Raw genomic sequence first — 15820 nt, forward strand, 5'->3', positions numbered from 1 at the left:
AAATGTTCCAGAAACAGAAAATAAGAATTTTAAGGTCAAAGTCACGGAAATATGCTAAGGAGTGGTGTCTGAACTTGTGGAAAAAAAATGACTGATGCAGAGGATGTAGCTCAAAGATTAGGAAAGCCAGTGTCCTGTTGACTGAGGGCCATTATTATTTTGTTTGTGCTTCACTGGGTAAGAGATTATCTGGGAGGTTGCAAAAACAATGATTGCCTCAAAGAATGCAAACTCTGCTTTGGATAAGAACTGACAAAATAATCATTGGTGGTGACCTTAAAGTGCTGAAAGTGCATAGGCACCTATTGAAATCGTTGCCATTCTTTATTATTATTCTTCCGCTTTGGAATTCTATGGCAACCAATAGAACCGCTTGCAGAAAGGTTTTGAAATTTGCACACTGATAGAGGTCAGTCCCAACATTAATCAGATGAGCGTGTGAGTACAAAAGGCAATCAGAGGTTCTTGTTGAGGAAATTAGAGCAAGGAAGAAAGTACTCCTTGGGAGACTAACAATATCTCGATACACAATATGCAGCGTGCATGGGAACGGGTAGCGGAGGCCATTTCAGCAGTGGCCAACTCCCTTAGGGATGTGGTGAAAAAGAAAAGGGCAGACCTAGGGCCCTATTTTAACGATCTGAATTGCAAGTATCAAGCGCGAAATGCAAGTAACGCTGTTGCTATTATACCGGCGGGATAAATGACTCTTGCGCCCGACGCAAATCTAAAATGGGTTGGTCTGAAGTAGCTTCATTATTCATAGGTGTGGTTTGGGCGTAACGTGAAATAAACCAATCAGAGCGACATCTCACATTCCCTTTAAGAGCAGGCGCGCTTGTTCCATGGCAGATGGCTATTATAACGGCGGATTTGCCAGATGCACGCCAGGAGCGATTCACAACCGAGGAGACAGACGTTCTCGTCAGGGCCGTAAAACACAGAGAAGTGACATTGTACGGGGATGGGAGAAACCCACCCAAATTAGCTTCGGTTAAACAGGCGTATAATAATTTGAGTAAATGTGTAAGCTAGATTTATGCCTATTTTTTCACATCTTCATGGACACAACAATGATTTCCCTCGTGTGTTAATATTTTTCCTAGTAAAACTTTAAAGGGCTAGTTCGCCAAAAAATGATATTTAAGCCATGATTTACTCACCCTCAAGCCGTTCGAGATGCATATGTCAATCTTTTTTCAGACGAACACATTTTCAGTTATTTTAGAAAATGTCTTAGATCTTTCAGTGGTTATAATGTGAAGCAATGGGGTCCAGCTGCTTCAAGACCGAAAATGTGCCATCGCCATGAACGCGCGCCGACCGCCACCGGAAGCCAGTTTTTTTCGTTTATAAAGTTTTAAATATGTATATTTTTACGACAAAACCGCACGGATTACCCTCAGAAGGCCTTCGTTTATCCCCTGGAGCCGGATGGATTACTTTTGTGAAGGATGCATGCACATTTTCGGTCTTGAAGCAGCTGGACCCCATTGCTTCACATTATAACCACTGAAAGATCGAAGACATTTTCTAAAATAACTGAAAATATGTTCGTCTGAAAAAAGATTGACATATGCATCTCGAACGGCTTGAGGGTGAGTAAATCATGGATTAAATATCATTTTTGGGCGAACTATCCCTTTAAATGTCTGTTGAAATGACAGTAGGCCTTTTTATTTAATATTATTTACTTGGACAAGCCATAATGCCAGAATAAAGGCTATAATGGCTGAATTCAAACAAAAGAATAACGATAAAAGAATAATGAAGATTAAGGGCCCTTTCACACCTACCTTGTTTGGTCCGGATTTTCTGACTTTTCAGTTCAATCCGAATCAAAATTATAGGTGTGAAACCTCCCCCGGACCATAGTCCGGACCAAACAGACGGAATGAGGTAGTCTCGGTCCGGATCAAACTGAACAAAGTTTTGGTTCGTTTCTAGTGTGAAAGCATTTTCTGTATGGTTCGGACTTTCAGACCATTTACAGGAAGTTCCGGTGGTTCTCGCAGGATTGCTTGCAGTCTTTTCCTCCTTTCCTGCTGGCGACGATAAAATGTTCACACAACGAGGACGTTCATTTGGCGAATTTGAACTTGCCTCGAGTATAGTTGGTGCTGCAGGTAGTAATGCCGTTATAATTACAGTATAGTGGCAACGATATGCATCTGTTCATTCATTCTTGTCAGTTACCTGCCGATTGACAACACGCTGACGTCAGACGCACGTCCGTTTACAAACCAATCAATGTCAAGATGCAGCCAACATAGATGATGACGACAGGACACAAGTATGTCATGTAAAGTTATTTAGTGTGCTCGCATAATTGCAATGTGAAACCAAACCAAAACTTACCGAATGTATAAAATGTATCAAACCATGAACTTTGGTTCGGACCTTGGAGCGGACTTTCAGGTGTGAAAACGCCCTTAGGCCCCATCCACACTACTGTGTTTTCGTTTAGAAACGGAGACCTTTTGCTACGTTTGCACCTCCCGTCCAGACTAAAACGGCAAAAAACGAAGACCTAAATCGGAGAAGTTTAGAAACGCTGCCAACCCCGTTTTGCGTTTTGAATCTCCGGAGGGCGTTTTAGTGAAGACGGGTCAAAACGGAGGACTTTAGAAACGATGACGCAGAGGCTCACGCTCGGCTCTAGGATTGGGTGTCATCAGTCATGGAGTATACACAGGTAATATTCAGTACCAGTAAACTCCACCTGCTGGAACAGTTTCTTACAGTAAGAAACTGCCGCATCTCAGGCGCGGTAAACGCGTGCATGCTAGAAATAGAACCGACACCTATTTTTCATGCAACACGCAAGCGTGTTGGAAGCGTTTTCAGGAAAAATAGAATAGGAAAAGATGTTTATGTCATTTTGACACAAATACATATTAATAAATGACAATTTGATGTTTGAAAGTCTCTAGGTTTACACCGGCACGCGCATGCCCAGTGTTGGTGAATGGTCACGTGATCCGCGTTTTCAGTCGTTTTAATGTGGACGGAGATCAATTCTAATACGCAGCTAAAACGCTGGTGTGGACGGAGATCGTGTTCGTTTTAATTCTCCGTTTCTAAACTAAAACGCAGTAGTGTGGATGGGGCCTTAGTCTCATACAGGCAGAGGTGTGAAAGGTTCGTTGATTGACAACAATAAAGCATGAATAGACCATTTCTCCTCACCAGACATTAGTCGTAGATTGCAAATGGGTGTTTACAGGGCAATAAAATATTTGATTAGCATCGTATCAGCCTTCTCTAAAAATCTTCCCTGACATAGTCTTAAAATAGGCTTCGTAAAACACAATTTTAGAGAAATCATCCTCAGATTTGAAATGAAGAATGACCACACTTGTGGCTTCACTTTAGTTATGATTATAAGTTGTTAAAATACATTCACGTAGTATTTTTATACATTTAATAAATATATTCTTTTTTGTTTTTCATCTGGGCATTAATATCTGGGCATTAATTGAATGAAAATTCTTCCTGTTGACATAGTTCTTCATCATCAGATGGGACCTAAAAAGATAAATGTTGAGAGCAAGTTAAAAAGAAATGTTGTTTTTGTTTTTATGTTTGAGCTTATATATGTCAATATTAATAACAGTCTGATTAATTCTGAGTCTTGAACTGTAAACTCTCAAAGGTTGGCTTTCGAAATATATGTTGGTTATTACTTAATATATTAATAGCCACCCATGAAAGAATAATGGGTACTCCCAGGCCATTTTGCTACAAGGTTTGTTTCAGTGAAGCAACACAGACTATCTGGGCATTAATTGAATGAAAATTCTTCCTGTTGACATATAGTTCTTCATCATCAGATGGGACCTAAAAATATAAATGTTGAGAGCAAGTTAAAAAGAAATGTTGTTAATATAACCAATTCATGTATTGCATATTATTTATGTATAGTATGTCCCATCCACTGCACCCAATACATTTGGAAATTATGCCATCTCGAAGAATTTCTGTTTAACAAGGATTTGTTCTGCCACTATTGATGGAAACTTGAAGTTCTTTACCATTCTGCTGAGAGCCCTTGACACGCTGAAAACAATTCTGCACACACTGGATTGACAAATTCCCAGAGTTTTACTTAAAACTGCTTGGAATAATCTGGAAGCAAAGAAACATAGCGCAATCATTATCTGAAGTATCACGGGAAGGAGAGGACCTTTTTTGTTTTCCGCAGCAAATTATCACTCAGAATATGTGCCAGACACATTACTGAGTTTCTTGGCAGCCTATAAAGTCTAAGCAGTGCATGATCAGGAAGGGTGAGAGGCCTTTCTGGCTCTCTCTCCCTATTGGCAACGCACAGTATTTCCATCTGGAACACAAACATTTATGCTAGTTCAAATAGGATGTTAGGTTATATAAGTAAAATATTTTAGTAGTTACACAATTTTATATGTTATAAGTTTTAAAATTTTGTAAGGTTTAATATTTGAAAAAAGCAATAATTTCATTAAGAATCGTACCCTATGGGGATCTACAACTAGTTGGCAGTTACCCTTAACTTTAAGAAGTTATTTAAGATGATTTTTAAGAACATTCTTTTCAAGAATTAAAATGTCTTAAGTTTTGTCTTAAAGGTAGGGTAGGTCATCTTTTTTCAAAAAAAAAAACATTCCAAATTTGTTTAAACTGTCTTTATATACCAATACATAATTAAAATGTAAGTACTCTGAAAAAAAAAATATAAAAATCGAGTGACTGTAGACCTTTTAATCTGCAATAAACACAGCTCATTATTTCCATTCACTCCCACCCCCTCCCTTCTGAGCTCCTTCCAAAGCCACGCCCCCAAAACACATGAACGCGCGACGCCAAACGCTCAGGCTCAGCTGGAAGACGCATTTATTACCTGAGACGAGTGGAGAGGAAGGAGCGCAGTACATACAGTGACATCATGTCAGAATCACATGTAATAAAATACCTAACTTTATCACTATGAATATAAACAAATACGATTTCTTTTAGTACTCACTATCAAGCTAGCATATCGATAATGGTAAAGTTTCATTCGGTAACGAGCTATATTTATAAGGCAAAACTAAAAACAGGTTGCATTGATACACGTTTTTCCATTACCATCAGTTACACTGTGATGAAGGTGAATTTCGTGTAAGATTCATAACATATACAGTGTTTTGCATGTAAGAGTTTCCATGATGAAAACATTGTTGACTCTAATGAAGACTAACATACACTCCGAGTCCGGAGACAAGTACCGCATCGTCGGTTCGACGATGCACATGATTTACTCACCCTCAAGCCATCCTAGGTGTATAATGGCTCGTTTCCACTGAGCGGTACGGTACGGAACGGTACGCATTTATTTGCGTTTCCACTATCAAAAGTTGTGAATGGTACCAAAACGCTGAACCGTACCGTACCACTTTTTAGGTACCCTTCCATTGGGGTACCTAGCACAGTGGTACGGTACTAAAAGGTGGAGCTAGACTCACTGCAGGACGTTGATTGGTTGACAGAGAATCGTCACTTGCGCGTGCTACAAGGTGAATGACAACATACCCAGATAGCAAATAGTAATTGAAACGATGTTAAATCAACATCCCGCTGTCAACGATAAAGTAATTGAATCAACGTCGAACTCTGATGTTGATTCTTCATCATGTTGCACCCTCTATTATCATTGAAACAACGTTTAAACCATACCTAGAGATCAACAGAATTTCAATTGTATTTCGATTACAATGGATATTGAAACGATGTTGAAATCCCAGCATATCAACAAAACTTCAATGGTGTTTTAGTATACAGGTTTATTCTGAAGGTCTGTAATTTTAATATAATATTAAAAACATTATTAGGCTAGATAATCCTGCTTTATCGACAGCCAGGATGGGCTAGCAAAATATAGAAAATAGAAACTATACCTTTAGGCTATAACCTAGACTAGCACAAATGACACCCCACGCATTCTTTAAAAATTAAACAATCATTTTTATTGTATTATTATTTTTTTTTTTTTTTTTTAACGTGCTAACTCCTGCTGCGTCTGTCTTCCAGCTCCTCCCGCTCGGTCTGGGGCGTAGCGCAGCCACTTCTGTACAGCTTGAGCGAATTAAGGTGTTTGCCGTTGTAAGACGTTGAGTCAAGGCATCTGGAATACAAGTAAAAGTATGCTGTGATTTAGTCAATGATTTGTTCAATCAAGCTGTCGTCAAGGATTGGGAGCAGAACATGGCACGAACAAGTAGCCTACACATAGGAATAAATCTCACCGCAAAAACAGGATAATAATAATAGGCTATGTCTTTAAAATTAACGAGGCATTTAATTGTTTCTATATGAAGTATGTGGGGCTAAGCCCCCCCTTGACGCCAGGCCTGGTTGTCAGGCGCTGTAATAACAGTGCGCGCATGGCGCGCGCGCTTCCCCGCGCTTAGAAAAGGTGCAGATCATCAAAAATCGTGATATCGCATAAGCACTAGTATAAACCGACTGTTATCATTTCTGAAAACAAACACAATGGAGTTACAAAACTGTATCGCACGCATATCGCAGCCCTGCTTGAGGATTATATTTTGGATTTGGATTACGACGAGATGGTCTAATCGGCATTTCCAGTTAACGTTACAACTCGAGACAGTTCTGCATTGAATAAAGTAAAGGTAACTTACATGTCTTCTGTGTAATTCTGGCCCGCCGCGGTCACTTCTGTGGGTAGCGCTAGATGGAGCAGTATGCTATTGGTTCCGTCGGTGTTCTCCGGCGGTCAGAACAGAAGAAATAGCGGTGCTGTGTTAATAGATTTCCCGACACTAGCAATGGGTACAGCAGACATGTATTTTGAGCTAGCTATCACAAAAATAGACGGGACTCGGAGGTTTTGCTAACTTTATAACCTAGAAGAGAACCGCGAAGTACTTTTGGCAGATTTTGACACATTGGTAAAACAAAACAAAAATGTCAGTGACAGCAACACTGCGTCGGTTACACTGACCATCATGTTAACGATCAACCTAACAGTATTTGATTTGGCACAATTCATTCATATCGAACATTAAGCAAGCTTACCTGTACGCTTGTGCCAAGGGTCCAGAAATGAGCTGTGTCCGGTGCAGTACGTTGGTGTTGATCTTCCGGTCAACCAAAAATCGATGGATTTTCAATCATATTTCCCGGTCAACTATATATCGATGCATTTTCAATCATATTTCCCGGTCAACTATATGCCGATGATTCTTCAACAACAGCGTCGTTCCCGGTCAACTATAAATCAATGACTTTTCAACACATTCAGCGATCGCCCGGTAAACCAAATATCAATGCTTAATCAATCATAAAGATAACTATAGATCAATGTTGTTCCAATATTGTTGCCATCAACATTAATAACATCAGGTTTTCATCGATATGGTAATGGTGATTCAACATTTATTTTGCATTGAAATTTCAATATCAACCATAATGATGATTCAGATGGAAAAACAATGTTTATTCAATGTTGGCTTGCTGTCTGGGTAAGAAGCGCCATTTTTTTAATATACAGTTTAATATAATACTACTGTTACTGTGTCACGAAATGTAATTTTAAAAGTTTTTCAGGCGAGAATGTAGTTGTTTAAAGCTCAAATCTGTGGTTTATTTATAAAGATGATTCCCCCCCCCCCGGTTGTGAGATCCATGCGATCAGCGGGTGCTCGGCGCTCATGTTTCCCGGCTGGATGAGCCTTTCCTCGGCTAGGTCTTCTGTCGTTCGCCGCTGACTCCGACGGTAGTGGTTAAACTACCGCCCTTGACGCCAGGCCTGGTTGTCAGGCGCTGTAATAACAGTGCGCGCATGGCGCGCGCGCTTCCCCGCGCTTAGAAAAGGTGCAGATCATCAAAAATCGTGATATCGCATAAGCACTAGTATAAACCGACTGTTATCATTTCTGAAAACAAACACAATGGAGTTACAAAACTGTATCGCACGCATATCGCAGCCCTGCTTGAGGATTATATTTTGGATTTGTATTACGACGAGATGGTCTAATCGGCATTTCCAGTTAACGTTACAACTCGAGACAGTTCTGCATTGAATAAAGTAAAGGTAACTTACATGTCTTCTGTGTAATTCTGGCCCGCCGCGGTCACTTCTGTGGGTAGCGCTAGATGGAGCAGTATGCTATTGGTTCCGTCGGTGTTCTCCGGCGGTCAGAACAGAAGAAATAGCGGTGCTGTGTTAATAGATTTCCCGACACTAGCAATGGGTACAGCAGACATGTATTTTGAGCTAGCTATCACAAAAATAGACGGGACTCGGAGGTTTTGCTAACTTTATAACCTAGAAGAGAACCGCGAAGTACTTTTGGCAGATTTTGACACATTGGTAAAACAAAACAAAAATGTCAGTGACAGCAACACTGCGTCGGTTACACTGACCATCATGTTAACGATCAACCTAACAGTATTTGATTTGGCACAATTCATTCATATCGAACATTAAGCAAGCTTACCTGTACGCTTGTGCCAAGGGTCCAGAAATGAGCTGTGTCCGGTGCAGTACGTTGGTGTTGATCTTCCGGTCAACCAAAAATCGATGGATTTTCAATCATATTTCCCGGTCAACTATATATCGATGCATTTTCAATCATATTTCCCGGTCAACTATATGCCGATGATTCTTCAACAACAGCGTCGTTCCCGGTCAACTATAAATCAATGACTTTTCAACACATTCAGCGATCGCCCGGTAAACCAAATATCAATGCTTAATCAATCATAAAGATAACTATAGATCAATGTTGTTCCAATATTGTTGCCATCAACATTAATAACATCAGGTTTTCATCGATATGGTAATGGTGATTCAACATTTATTTTGCATTGAAATTTCAATATCAACCATAATGATGATTCAGATGGAAAAACAATGTTTATTCAATGTTGGCTTGCTGTCTGGGTAAGAAGCGCCATTTTTTTAATATACAGTTTAATATAATACTACTGTTACTGTGTCACGAAATGTAATTTTAAAAGTTTTTCAGGCGAGAATGTAGTTGTTTAAAGCTCAAATCTGTGGTTTATTTATAAAGATGATTCCCCCCCCCGGTTGTGAGATCCATGCGATCAGCGGGTGCTCGGCGCTCATGTTTCCCGGCTGGATGAGCCTTTCCTCGGCTAGGTCTTCTGTCGTTCGCCGCTGACTCCGACGGTAGTGGTTAAACATGAGATATAATTCGTCTTGTGTAGACCTAACGGGCGATCTTTGGTCTTGTGAATATATAATTCGTTCCGTGTCAATCGTTTTTGCTGAGGGTAAGTTTAGTTTCATATTATAGGCTATTTGTATTTAACTTTACTGTTGTAATGTTAGACTAGAGCGCTGCATTTGGATATTTGACTGAATTGTTTGCTTTATTTATTATTGTATAGCTTCTTGTACCTTTTACTTAAACTTTTATATTGGCTATTATTGATAAAACTGAAATTTTACAAAAAGAAATATGGCTTTTTTTATTACAAGATTATCACTGATGTTTATTGCAACATTTGAACAAATGCATATATTGCCTGGAATATCCTCACTTACACGTATTTGAGAATCGGAATATCAGATAGGCTAGTTGATGACATGGTACACTGTAAAAAAATTCTAACCTCTCCAAGTAAAAATTTTCTAGTGACTGGTCACATCTAAATTTTTTAATTGGCCCAAGTGCAATTCTTGTTGCAATAGTCTGTTAACATTGGCTCAATGAGAAATAATACGTCAGACTAATTGAAAAATTTTGACGTGACCAGTCACTAGAAATTTTTGACTTGGGGATGTAATTTTTTTTTACAGTGTAAGCAAGTTTGTGAATATTTTGAATAAAAAAGGAAAAGCGAAATAAAAGCGACAGATCTGTCATACAGTATTATTGTGGCTGCGGTGTATATGGTGTGACGCGTCGCCATGGAAACATTAAAGGGAACGTTCGCCTTGAAAAAACTCACTCTGGGGGTGGGGGACACTGATCTATATAGAATGACCAGTGGTGGGGGGTGGGGGTGTCAGTTTGAATATTTTAAACTTACGCGTGAAAGGGTTAAAGAAAAGATCGGAAATAAATATTTGTGTGTGCTGTAACAGGGTTTCTGCAGGGATCTTCAATTTAAATTTAATGCCTTTTTAATGCCATTTTTTCCATTTTTAATGCCATACATGACCCATGACTAACCACGGATATTATGTAGGCTATGTATGTATGTATGTATGTATAAATTAACTTGATTAATCACATTTTTTCCGCAATTAAAAACACTTACATTTATTTAGGTTTATATTAGTTTATATATTTTATAATGTAATAATTTCACAGTTAATCTACAAATGAATGTAGAGACAACATAAAGGCCAGTCTCACTGATACTAATACAGCTATTGATATCTGGATAAAAATTATTTCCCCCCCCTAATTTTAAACATTAATTATAGCCATCCAACATTAGTGTAATTGAAAGCTATCAATTTTTTAACATTAGGCTTAAAAAAAAATATGACAACATTTAATTTAAGTGAACTTAAACAATCCTCACATAAACCTATAATAAATGTCATATTTACCTTTGACTTTCCTGTCTAACATACAAAAAATTGAATGAAGTTATCAAACAGTCTGCACAGCATAAATTATAGATTAAATATAGACTAATGCTTATTAAAGCTACAAGAGTTCTTTAGTCAATAGCAGTGAGTAATTTTCTCTGGTGCCTTTGTTCTGTGATTAACTTTACTGACAGAAAGCTTTATTGGCTGCTGTCCCTTTAAGAGCAGCTGCTGACAGAAACACGGATCTAACACGCGCCTCATTCTCTCACAACTCTTTGCCTTCATTAAAGACTTTATTTCACTAATTTAAGACTGCTCTTATTTTATGAGGAAACTCACAAAACAGACATTTTGGCAAAATGGTGTGTTATTGTTCGTTCAAGCGCGAAAGAGGACCATTTTCTGGTGCGCAGTCTGTGCGCACACGTCTTATACTACGGAAAGCCACTAGGGCCAAATACACGTGAATTTCAACGCGTATTTCACGCGTTAAATACGCGTCAAATACGCGTGAAATACGTGTTGTTTACGCGTGACAAATTAGAGCGTTAAATACGCGTATTCGACGTTAAAAATCAGTTTGAACGGGTCAGTATCATTGGCTGCTGAAGACTTGGGTCTAACCATTTCTGTGAGCTTAGGGGGGTGTACTATAGAAATAATATATTTAAATTGCAGTTTTATGAAAATTTAGATAAAAATAAAAGTGCCTTGTTTTTCTCCACTCGCGCCTTTTTGTACATAAACACATTAGTGGACATTCTAGCTTTAACATCAAAGCATTAGCATTTGTGTGGGGAAATCAGTTACAGTGGAGGTTAGCAATCAATGCAGGTATAAGATACAGACCATTGTAATCAATATCTGTCTTTGGAAAACAACGTGAGCTTGTGTTGTTCTTACATTTACAGCTATCACAAGCAGGTGGCGCTAATTGAAACCTTTTTGTTCAGAGATTGGGCACTCATCAGACAAACAGTAATTAAGTACACAGGTGATATTAACAATTTAAATTAATTTAAAGACTTAAATATGGTATTTAAGACTTTATATATAAAGTTTTTAAGACTTTCAGGATTAGAATGAGAGCTTGTGCTCAGGTCAGAACCGGTATAAGAACTTGATTTCGCTTTCCTGACTGCAGAAGTATTCTTCTGCTACCACAATTAAATATTTTCCTATTTCTTTTTTTCCATTTTCATTGTTTTCTTGTGTAGCTCAAATAAAATATCTAGAATGCAATTTTATGCAATTTTTTTAACAAGATAAGATTGCCCCCTTTTGCACATTAGTAGCATTCTAGCTGTAACACCATTCACCACACCTCAAGTTTTCTAACATTAAAAGCTAACATTTGGTTGGGGAAAAGTGTACAGATGTGGTTCTTGATCAATGCAATTGTAATGAACTTTTTTAATTATTTTTTTATTAAATGTATCGCTATGGTGAGCAGGGTGCCACCAAGATGCTTTACAGGGCCCAAATTACAGAAACATCCTATCTTAAAGGGATAGTTTACCCAAAATTTAAAAACGAGCAATTTAAGACTTTGAAATCCAGCAGTAAAGTGAATTGCAGTAGTCTAAACATGAGGTGATAAAAGCATGAACAGCCATCGCTAGAGTTTTATGATTAAGGAAAGGTTTGACTTTATAGACAACAGACAAAGTTGATAAAAACTTGAACTTCAGCTTGAAATTTTAAAATAAAAAGTACAATGTAAAAACATGTATGTACACAATAAGTGCATTGTATCAAATTATTTCATTATTTCAATGTTAGTACATAGTAGTTAAGGACACTTAATATAAAAGTTATTTTATTTAGTTTATTTATTTATTTTCAGTATATACTTGTGTGCGGTCATGTATGCAGCCATATATCAAGGAGGGCCTCACACTGCAGGGGTACATTCACAGTTTCATTACATGGACATTTATCTACTTTGTCCATCAAAGAAGGCTTTAATAAAATAGCTAAGAAAGATACATTGACAGGTGACACTGCAATGACTGAATTTAACCCTTTACAATTTTTTTACATCAGCAGGTTTCACTTGAAATGCTCCTAATGCAGGCCTGGGCAAACATGGTCCTGGAGGGCCAGTGCCCTCTGCCCTACAGAGTTCAGCTTCATTATTATTATTTTTTTATTTTTTTATTTTTTTAAATGTAATACATTTTCAGTGACATCAATTCTGATTTAAAATAGTAATGTATATGTTAGTAATGTATATGTTAACAAACTGACCGACCCGCTGTACATTTTATCGTGCAGATGATTTGTATGAATGTAAGCTTGGATGTCAACTGGCCTGGCTCAGTCAGAGTATGTGTTCTGTCAGTGCTTGAGGAACGTAAAGTAAGTGGAGGACTGAAAAAATGAGTTAGCTTTAATAGCACAGTCTCATCTCAGTAAACTGCTGGTTAGGTTTGAAATCTCACAGTGTCCGGTAAGAGACTTGGTGAAAAGATGTTGGAAATTTGAGAGTAACCTGTTTATTTGTCACCACAACAACTCAGTTAACAAGGATTGAATAGTTCTCCTTAGTTGTGGGTGCATTTAGTGTGTGGTTTTCTATAGAAACAGAAAATGCAGAGCAAATACAATAACATTAAATATTACAGATATTCAAGATCAGCTTTAAGATCAAAGTTGACAGAGAAAGTTCATGAGCTGCTTCATGGCATCAACAAAGCCTGATTGCTTTGTTTTGGTTATGGCAGCTAAAAACTAATCCTTTAACCCTGAGTTTGTTCAGCTACCTTCATGGTATAGGTCCTTGAGCAGTGTGCAGTACAATTAGTCTTCTCCTAGCCTTTTAATACTTTCAGTAAGCCAATCAAGTCTGTCACATTGCTAAACAAGCATATAAACGGTCACAAAAGCAGCCGTAAAATTAATTCTAGCTGTTATGAAGTGTACAATAGGCTTCGCAAGTAATAGTAACAATCCAGATTAATTGGAGATGTAAACTGTGTGGTTCTAAAAAAAAAAAAAAAAAAACATAATCAGCTACTTAGTATTTTTACGTTTATATGTTTACTTAAATGTTATAAAAGTGCTTTAACAAATTGCCTCAGAATTTTTACAGATAAATTGCTTTAATACCAATTATTAGGGTGGCCTACTTTAGTACAGTAGAATATTCTGCAGTCAGGAAAGCCAAATCAAGTTCTTATACCTGTCCTGACCTGAGCACAAGCTCTCATTCTAATCCTGAAAGTCTTAAATACTTTATATATAAAGTCTTAAATACCATATTTAAATAATTTAAGTCTTTAAATTCATTTAAATTGTTAATATCACCTGTGTACTTAATTACTGTTTGTCTGATGAGTGCCCAATCTCTGAACAAAAAGGTTTCAATTAGCGCCACCTGCTTGTGATAGCTGTACTAAGCACAACAAAAGCTCACGTTGTTTTCCAAAGACAGATATTGATTACAATGGTCTGTATCTTATACCTGCATTGATTGCTAACCTCCACTGTAACTGATTTCCCCACACAAATGCTAATGCTTTGATGTTAAAGCTAGAATGTCCACTAATGTGTTTATGTACAAAAAGGCATGAGTGGAGAAAAACAAGGCAATTTTATTTTTTATCAATTTTTATAAAACTGCAATTTAAATATATTATTTCTATAGGTTATACAAAAAAAGGACAAAATAAATAGGCTGAATAAGCTGATCTATAGCATGTTAAATGGTGGTAGTCTAGTCTATGAACAGTACACCCCCCTAAGCTCACAGAAATGGTTAGACCCAAGTCTTCAGCAGCCAATGATACTGACGCGTTCAAACTGATTTTTAACGCGTATTTCACGCGTATTTTACATGTATTTCACGTCGAATACTTGTATTTAACGCGCTAATTTGTCACGCGTAAACAACACGTATTTAACGCGTATTTGACACGTATTTAACGCGTGAAATGCACGTTAAATACGCGTCAAATACGCGTCAAAATTCACGCGTTTTTGGCCCTAAAGGCTTTCCATACACTTCTGTCGCGCCGCGCTCCACTATATTCCTATGGGTGACGTCAAGCGACTTTGTCGCGCCCGCAAAGCATTCCGGGAAGGCGGCGCTTCATTTGAAAAAATGCTGCGCGTCAAAAAGCTGGCCGATGCCCATCTTTATGCAAATGAATTCCGTTAGACACGACGCGTCTATCCAATAGAAGTAGAGCATATGGAGACGGGGAAGTCTCTCGCAGGTCACATCCTACTAAATGCGCAGGAAACTTTAGTTCTGAGTACAAAATGGAGGAGAAATTGATTGTGGCGGTTGCTGGTTTCCCGAATTTATATGATCCAACTTTATTATCATATAGGGACAACGAACAACGCAATTCCGCCTGGAGAAGGGTGGCAGATGTCGTTGGAGTCCCTGGTGGGTTTTATGAGTTTGTACTGTGTTAAATAAAATGTTGATTCAACCGATGAGTTATAATGGTAGCAGACAGCACATGTGCATCTGCAGAAACGGGTTCATATGCTAGTAGTATTTATGATAGCAGGTAGGTTGGTAGGTAGAGAGATTTTGATGGACTTTTACATAAATAAATAAATACATAACTCATGACAGATCTAACCATTTGAAATGGGGCTTGGGCATATCAATTTGCAGCTTAAAGCAAGATTAAAATAATAGCTTAATACCAAAAATTAGCATTAGATGCACAGACAGATTCATAGCCTGTAATTTTCTCATACATATATTTTTATTATTATTAGAGGATGTGTGTCACAAGGCTCCATCACAAGGCGGTGGTACTCCCCACACACCCGCCGGACAACTTCACTCCGGATAGGGTGAACCCAATGCCGACGACGTGGCTTCTTCCTCCGGAGGTAGAGCAAAGCAGCTACAATAATCATTCTCTGTTTTTGATTCATGACTGCGAAATCGAAATCCATAAAACACTTCACTTCTGAACAAATGTTTTAAATACGCAACATTTCCCGCTCGGTCAAAACCACGCCCATAGCGGTAAACTCAAGGAACTGTGTGTACGCCCATCAACGTACAAATGTGGGGAGGCGTCGCGACACCACGCGACAGTCGTGTCGGACAAGTGGATCAGCGCTGTGAGCGTTTGGCGTCGCGCGTTCATGTGTTTTGGGGGCGTGGCTTTGGAAGGAGCTCAGAAGGGAGGGGGTGGGAGTGAAATAATGAGCTGTGTTTATTGCAGATTAAAAGGTCTACAGTCACTCGATTTTTATATTCTCTTTTTCAGAGTACTTACATTTTAA

The sequence above is a fragment of the Rutilus rutilus genome, assembly GCF_951802725.1.
Source record: "Rutilus rutilus genome assembly, chromosome: 9".
Classification (NCBI taxonomy): Eukaryota; Metazoa; Chordata; class Actinopteri; order Cypriniformes; family Leuciscidae; genus Rutilus; species Rutilus rutilus.